We start from the raw sequence: 8,259 nt of genomic DNA, 5'->3' as shown, positions 1-8,259 counted from the left end.
TTTCTGGTCATGCATGCTTTTCCAGAAAAAATTCCCACTGCTTCATTAAGAATTAAAGTCTATTTCCCCCGAACCCCCAAACCCTTGAAGTTAGGCAAGCCTTTGTGACTGCCTGGATAAATAGAATGTAGTGGAAATGACACTGCGTGACTTTGGAGGCTAGGTCATAAAATGCAATACTACAACTTCTGCTTGGCTCTCTCCTGGGATGACCATCCTTGGAACTAAGCCAGCATGATTTGAGGAAGCCCAGGCCACAAGGAGGGGCCATATGTAGATGTTCTGACCAAGAGCCTCAGCTAAGATTCTAGTCCACAACAAGACTCAACCACCAGACATGTTAGTAAATGAACCTTCAGATGATTCCAGCCTCTGCCTTTGAGTCACCCCAACTGATACCAAGTGGAGCAGAGATCAACTGGACCCACTGTGTTCTGCCCAAATTGTACTTTTGTGAGCAAAATATATCTCATATTGTTATAAACCCCTAAGTTTTGGGGTGATTTGTTATATACCAATAGATAGCCAAAACAGTATTTTAATATTAGGAGAAATAAATTTACATGTAGCTAATAAACAGTGCCTTAAAATATGTAAAGCAAAATTAAGAGAACCATAAGAAAAAATACATAAATCCACAAACTCAGTGTTAGATTTTAATATGTATCTCTCTAATTGATAGAATAATCAGGAAAAAAATAAGCAAAAATATAAATTTGAATAACACAATTAACTTGATCAAATATGGATAAATAAGACATTGCACTCAACAGTTGTAAAATTCACATTCTTTTCAAGAACACAGGAATTTTTATAAAAATTGACCATATGCTGGGCCATAAAACAAATCTTGCCAGATTTCGAAGGATTGAAATAACACAGAGTATGTTCTCTGATCACAAAATGATTGAATGCTCGATAACAAAAATATAAATAGACAATTCACATGGGTTGGAAGTTAAGAAATACATTTCTAACTAATTAACCAACTCATGGGTTAAGCCAAATAGAACAACATTCTTCTCTTACTTTGGGTTCCTATAAGATCAGGATCTGAGAAAGTACTTGAGAGATGATCCCAGGAAGCAGAAGAGAGGAAGAGAGATATGAAGACAAGAAAGCTATCAAAGGGTGAGGTCATGAGCTGGTTGCTGCTTTGGCAACTGGGGCTCAATCCCACTGGGGATCCTCTGAACTATTTGTAGAATGAGCCCACCAAAGTTAGGGCAAGTTAGAGAATTCTGCACTAACTATACACCCTGAAGTAGAAAAGCAGAGAGAGACCTCAGTGCATAAATGGGATTCTGGTAACCTGTATGGAACTGCCTATCACAGCTGCAGTAAAAGCAAGGATGCAGTAAGAGCATTACACTGCCTGATAGAATTCCTTGGCCTTTGTCACCAAGGGCTCCAGTCCTCATAGATCCACCCTGTGCCCTAGGAAGCTGATGAACTGGAACACACTTTCTCTGTAAGAGGCTAGCTAGTAACTATTTTAGGCTTTTTGGGCCATATGGTTTCCTTGGCAACTCTCAACTCTGTTACTGAAGTACAAAAGCAGTCACAGACAACACGTAAACAAATGGATGTGGCTGTGTTCCAATAAAACTTTGTTTATGGACACTGATATTGAAATTTCCTGTAATTTTCATGTGTCATAAAATAATCTTCTGATTTTTTTCAACCATTTAAAAATGTCAAAACCATTCTCAGCTCACAGGGCATACACAAACAGGGGGCAGGATAGATTTGGACCAAAGGCCATAGTTTTGTTAACCTATAGACTATAGCAGGAGCTCCTTTACTTCCAGTTGCAGATACGGGCAAAAGAGCAGAGGGCAGAAAGAAAGTGAGGCAGGGGACCCTCCTAACTCCCTCCATGCCCGGTTGCCTTGTTGCTGCATGCCCTCCTGAGGTGGCCCCCTTCTACAGTGACTACCCAGGTCCCACTCACCCTTGCCGGTTCAGGCCCAGGGATGCTAATAGCTCCTGGCTGTTGCCTGCCCCAGGATACAACACCATCCTTGTTGGTTTCTTCTAAATTATCCATTTCAATGTGATATCTGTTTCCTGCCTATGTGACATCTTGACTGATTCAGCCCCCACCTTCCCCTATCCCTGTCCTTCCAGGTTTTCTCATTCTAGCTTCTGCATATCTTCACCAGCTCAGAAAATTCTTTTGAGCTTTACGTTCTGTAGTTGTATTACAAATCACAGGTTTATTGAATGACTTTTCAGTCACTCCTAGCCCCCATTTCCCCCAAGATCTTGGCACCTTTCATCAAGATAGCTTCCCTCCTTGCCTGCACATCTGCACATCTCTTACAGGGTTTCTTATCAGTTCCTCACAGTCTGGGAGGCCACACCTGGCTCAGAAGCCACGTATACCAGGGCAGGACCCCCCCCATTTTCTCCTAGGAGCAGTTGTGGTGATTACCCCTTTGTCCCTCCATATGAAGCCAGGTCTGTACTCTCTCACCTAACCCAGCATGAGATTGTGTTTCCTAGAATACAGGAGCTGACCCTCCCCCTATTCCCAAGTCTCACCTTCTGTTCTATCAAGGCCAGTTCCCTGGAACACAGCTCTTCTCAAAGGAGCTTAATTTAGTCATCAAAGGCTCTCCCAAGTCTATATAGATTGTCAGACTGAATAAAAAAGAAAAACCCAAATATATCCTGTGTGGGGACAGAGCCCCAGAGAGCAGTTTCCAGGCTCTCGGCCTCACATAGACAGGTGCTGGCTCAGGTAGTAAATGGCCATCAACTGTGATTGGATGGCCATCAGCTGTGGCTAGTTGGCCATCAGCTGTAACCAGTGAGCCATTGGCCACTAATATAACTGCTGTGGCTACGCTAGCAGAAAATGGGGGCTAGCAAGAAGATGGTGGCTGAGCTAGCAAGAGCGGATTGCAGTTAGCACGGCGGAGTGCAGTTAGCAAGTGAGGTGGGTTGGCAGAGAGAAGCGGACACAGGTTGCGGATTGTGTGGCTCCTGCTTCCTGTGTGTCTAACCCACCCACCAGCGAGAATATAGTGGTATGACTCCCCTATCTATGGCTCCGTGATTGTTCCTTTTTGGCCTTACCCTATCCTGCTTTCTTATGTGGGGAGCTGGACAGGAGACCCCGCCTGTTGCCCTGCATAACAAATGGCGCAGCGAGCAGGGTACAGTGCCAGCCAAAGCTTTCCGAAGGGCAGTGGAGCAGTTTGTGCGTGTGAACACTGTCTCAGGAAGACCAGGGGGAACAGCTACTGGAGAGCTGGACCCCCGTGGAGGGGTGGGAAGACGTGGATGTTTCCCCAACCAGCATAAGCCAGAAAAAGCGAAGGTCGTTGTGGCCCTATGGGCTGGGAAGTGCTTGCTAAGGCAGCCCAGATGCAGGACTTATAGTCCCAGGAGGAAACGCTTGCTGAGTCCTCCGTGGGAGATGAGGGTGAGGTCAAGGTCATCCCTCACCCCCAGGACAGCCCTGGAAAATAACTATGGACTATGGGGAATTGCCTTCCATCGCTAATTTAATGGACCGCTTGACTGTTTGTTTGGGAACATACCACCATGTGGTGGAACTGGCAGATATTTGCTTTTCTGTCCTAACCAGCCGCCATTGAGAATATGTAAGCACCTTGACTGTGAGTCGCTGTTGTTTCAGCACAGTACCCTGAGAGGCCCAGACAGAGTGGCAGTGCCCTGAGAGCCCTGGCTGAGTCCAGGAAGTCTGGCTGTGCCCAGAGGGAGTGGCAGTGCCCTGAGAGCCCTGGCTGAGTCCAGGAAGTCAGGACTGGCTATGCCCAGGAAGACTTGCTGTGCCTGGGGAGACTGGTGGTACCCTAAGAAGTGCAGGAAGTCTGGCTGTGCCCAGAGAGAGTGGCAGTACCCTGAGAGCCCTGGCTGAGTTCAGGAAGTCTGGCTGAGCCCAGAGAGAGTGGCAGTGCCCTGAGAGGCCCTGGCTGTGCCCAGGGAGACTGGTGGTACCCTAAGAAGCCCAGGAAGTCTGGCTGTGCCCAGAAGAACTGGTAGTGCCCTGAGAAACCATGGCTGTGTCCAGAGAGCCTGGCTGTGTCCAGGATATTGCATTTACCTCCAGGCTCCTCGCACAGGGCCCCTCACGGAAGATGCTTGTCACATAGATTGTGAGGCGAGACCCTGTAGGGGTGGAGTGTGGGGACAGAGCCCCAGAGAGCAGTTTCTAGGCTCTCGGCCTCACGTGGAAAGATGCTGGCTCAGGTAGTAAATGGCCATCAACTGTGATTGAGTGGCCATCAGCTGTGGCTAGTTGGTTGTCAGCTGTAACCAGTGAGCCATTGGCCACTAATATAACTGCTGTGGCTACGCTAGCAGAAAATGGGGGGCTAGCAAGAAGATGGTGGCTGGCAAGCTCGGATTACAGTTAGCATGGCGGAGCAGTTAGCAAGTGAGGTGGGTTGGCAGAGAGAAGTGGACAGCAGGTTGCGGATTGTGTGGCTCCCCCTTCCTGTGTGTCTAACCCAGGTGCTAGTGAGATTATAGTGGTATGACTCTCCTATCTATGGCTCCGTGAGTGTTCCATTTTGGCCTCACCCTATCCTGTGTTCTTATGTGGGCAGCGTGACAGGAAACCCCGTGTGCCACCCTGCATAACATCCTGTTTACATGAAACGCATCTAACAAGAAGGCCAGCTACGGGAGGTGCCAAGACAGACATGACAGAGTATCTCCCAGAGCTCCAAGAGCTCGTGGTGGGGACACAGACACCTAATGCCTCTGTACAACAAAGGAATAGCTTCAGGTCATTACAGGAAGAGATTATTCCCATTAAGGGAAGGAAGATGCCTTTGAGCTGCACCTTGAGCTAGGATGAGTCAATAGGTCATGTAAAACGGTGTGACAGGGCTGTGTGGTTGGCTCCCAATGCCTAAGGTACAGATGAGGAGGGACGGAGCAGCCCCTTATGTCTCGGCAAGGGTATCATGGATGAATTAGAGTGCCCAGGAGTTTGGAGCAGGAGCCCAGGGCCTCAGAGCTGCCAGACTGCAAGGCCTCCAGCAAAAGTCACTTTGAATTTGGGGGAAACTTAAGGAGTTAATTCCAAATGAGACTAAAAAGCAATAAGGGTATAAAAAATAACGAGTGGCAACATAATTAGTCATTGGGGAAATTCAAATCAAAACCACAATGAGATACCACTTCGTATCCATTGATTTGAGGGTTAAAAAGGAAAATAACAAATGTTGACAAAGATGTGGAAGAACTGTTGGAACTTTGTGTGTTGCTGGATGGTACAGCCACTGTGGAAAACAGTTTGGCTATTCATCAAAAAGTTAAACACAGGAATGATTATTCAGCCTTAAAAAAGAAGGAAATTTTGGGCTGGCCCGGTGGCTCAGGTGGTTAGAGCTCCATGCTCCTAACTCCGAAGGCTGACGGCTCGAGTCCCACATGGGCCAGTGGGCTCTCAACCACAAGGTTGCCAGTTCAATTCCTCGAGTCTTGCAAGGGATGGTGGGCTCCGCCCCCTGCAACTAAGATTGAACACAGCACCTTAAGCTGAGCTGCCACTGAGCTCCCAGATGGCTCAGTTGGTTGGAATGCGTCCTCTCAACCACAAGGTTGCCGGGTCGACTCCCGCAAGGGATGGTGGGCTGTGCCCCCTTCAACTAGAAAACGGCAACTGGAGCTGAGCTGCGCCCTCCACAACTAAGACTGAAAGGACAACAACTTGAAGCTGAACGGCACCCTCCACAACTAAGATTGAAAGGACAACAACTTGACTTGGAAAAAAGTCCTGGAAGTACACACTGTTCCCCAATAAAGTCCAGTTCCCCTTCCCCAATAAAATCTTTAAAAAAAAAAAAAAAGGGAGGAAATTTTGACACATGCTACAACGTGAGTGAGCCTTGAGGACATTATGATAAGTGAAATAAGCCAGTCACAAAAACATAGTAAGTTTCTATTTATATGAGGTATCAAAAGAAGTCAAATTCATAGAGACAAAAAGTAGAATGGTGGTTTACAGTTGCTTCAAAAACTATAAAATACTTAGGAATAAATTTAACAAAAGAAATAAATATTTGTACTCAGAATATTATAAGACACTGAAGAGAAAAATTAAAGAAGATACAAATAAATGGAAACATATAACATGCTCATGGATAGGAAGAATTAATGTAGTTAAAATGTCCATACTGCCTAAGGCAATATACAGATTGCTGTCAAACAACCAAGGATATTTTTCACAGAAAAAGAACATATAATCCTAAAATTTACATGGAACCATAGAGACCCTGAGCAACCATGGCAATCTTGAGAAATAAGAACAAAGTGGGAGGTATCACAATACCTGACATCAAATTATATTACAGGTCTATAGTAATCAAAACAGCATGATACTGGCATAAAAACAGACACATAGATCAATGGAACAGAATAGAGAGTCCAGAAATAAATCCAGGCCTATATGGCCATTTAATCTACGACAATGGAAGCAAGAATTTACATTGGGGTAAAGACAGTTTATTCAATAAATGGTGCTGGGAAACCTGGACAGACACATGCAAAAAAATGAAGCTGGACCACCTCCTTACACCATATACAAGAATAAATTCAAAATGGATTAAAGATTTAAATGTAAGATTTGAAACCATAAAACTCCTAGAAGAAAATATAGGAAGAAAGTTTACAGATATTACCCGGAGGAAGATTTTTACTGATATACCCCCTCGGGCAAGGGAAGTAAGAGAAAAAATAAACGTGTGGGATTACATCAAACTAAAAAGTTTTTTCACAGCAGAGGTAACCACCAATAAAACAAAAAGGGTTCCTACTGAATGGGAGAAGATATTTGTCAATGATATATCCGATTAAGGGGTTAATATCCAAAATTTATAAAAAAAAAACTCATTCAACTCAACACCAAAAAAAATGAACCAAACAACCCAATTAAAAAATGGGCAGAGGATATGAAGAGACATTTTTCTAAAGAGGACATACAGATGGCAAACAGACATATGAAAAAATGCTCAACCTCACTAATCATTAGAGAAATGCAAAGAAAAAACAAAATAAGATACCACCTCACTCCTATCAGAATAGCTATCATCAATAAATCAACAACTAACAAATGCTGGCGAGGATGTGGAGAAAAGGGAACCCTTGTGCACTGTTGGTGGGATTGCAGATTGGTGCAGCCACTATGGAAAACAGTATGGAGTTATCTCAAAAAACTGGAAATGGAACTACCTTATGACCCAGCAATTCCACTCTTAGGTATCTATCCAGAGAAATCCAAAACACTAATTCAAAAAAATGTATGCACCCCTGTGCTTATTATAGTGCTCTTCACAATAGCCAAGACATGGAAACAACCTATATGCCCATTGGTAGATGACTGGATTAAAAAACTGTGGTACATTTATACAAAGGAATATTATTCGGCCATAAAGAAGAATGAAATCTTACCATTTGCAACGATATGGATGGACCTAGAGAACATTATGCTAAGTGAATTAAGTCAGACGGAGAAAGACATATACCATACAATCTCACTTACATGCGGAATCTAAAGAATAGAATAAATGAGCAAACTAGTCAGAAACAGTCTCAGAGATATAAAGAAAAAACTGAGCATTGCTAGATGGGAGAGGTGTGGGGATGGGGGAGAGGTTGAGGGGATTAGAAGGCACAATCAGTAACCACAAAATTGCCATGGGGATACGAATTGCCATTGGGGAGTATAATCAGTAATGTTGTAAAGATTTTGTAGGGTATCTGATGGACACTTGTCTTATGGGGAGACCACTTCATGGATAATGTAGGTGCCTGACCTCTGCAGCGTACACCTGAAGCTGAAGCTGAATAGTGCTGGGTGTTGACTGTGGCTTCATATATATATATATATATACACACACACACACACACATATATACACTATATATACATACACACATATATATACATACACACATATATATACATATATACATATATATGTGCATATGCATATATATATATACACATATATATGTGTATATATATATATATATATATATATATATATATGCATATGGTCTCGGGATGTGGAGCGCAGCACAGGGAATAGAGTTAGTGGAACTGTGGCGGCTACGTGCAATGTCGTAGGGGTGGTAGATTGGCGGAGGGGGTTGTGAGGGGTGTAAATGTCCAACTGTTACATTGTTTTGTACACCTGAAACAAACAAACAAAAAAAGTAGAATGGTGGTTGCCAGGGGCTGGGAGGAGGGGGAAGGAGGGAATTGTTGTTTAAT

Source organism: Rhinolophus sinicus, chromosome 15, assembly GCF_057876585.1.
Source record: "Rhinolophus sinicus isolate RSI-liver-muscle chromosome 15, RSI-T2T, whole genome shotgun sequence".
Lineage (NCBI taxonomy): Eukaryota > Metazoa > Chordata > Mammalia > Chiroptera > Rhinolophidae > Rhinolophus > Rhinolophus sinicus.
The sequence above is the reverse complement of the archived record's forward strand: the minus strand, read 5'-3'. Positions refer to the sequence as shown.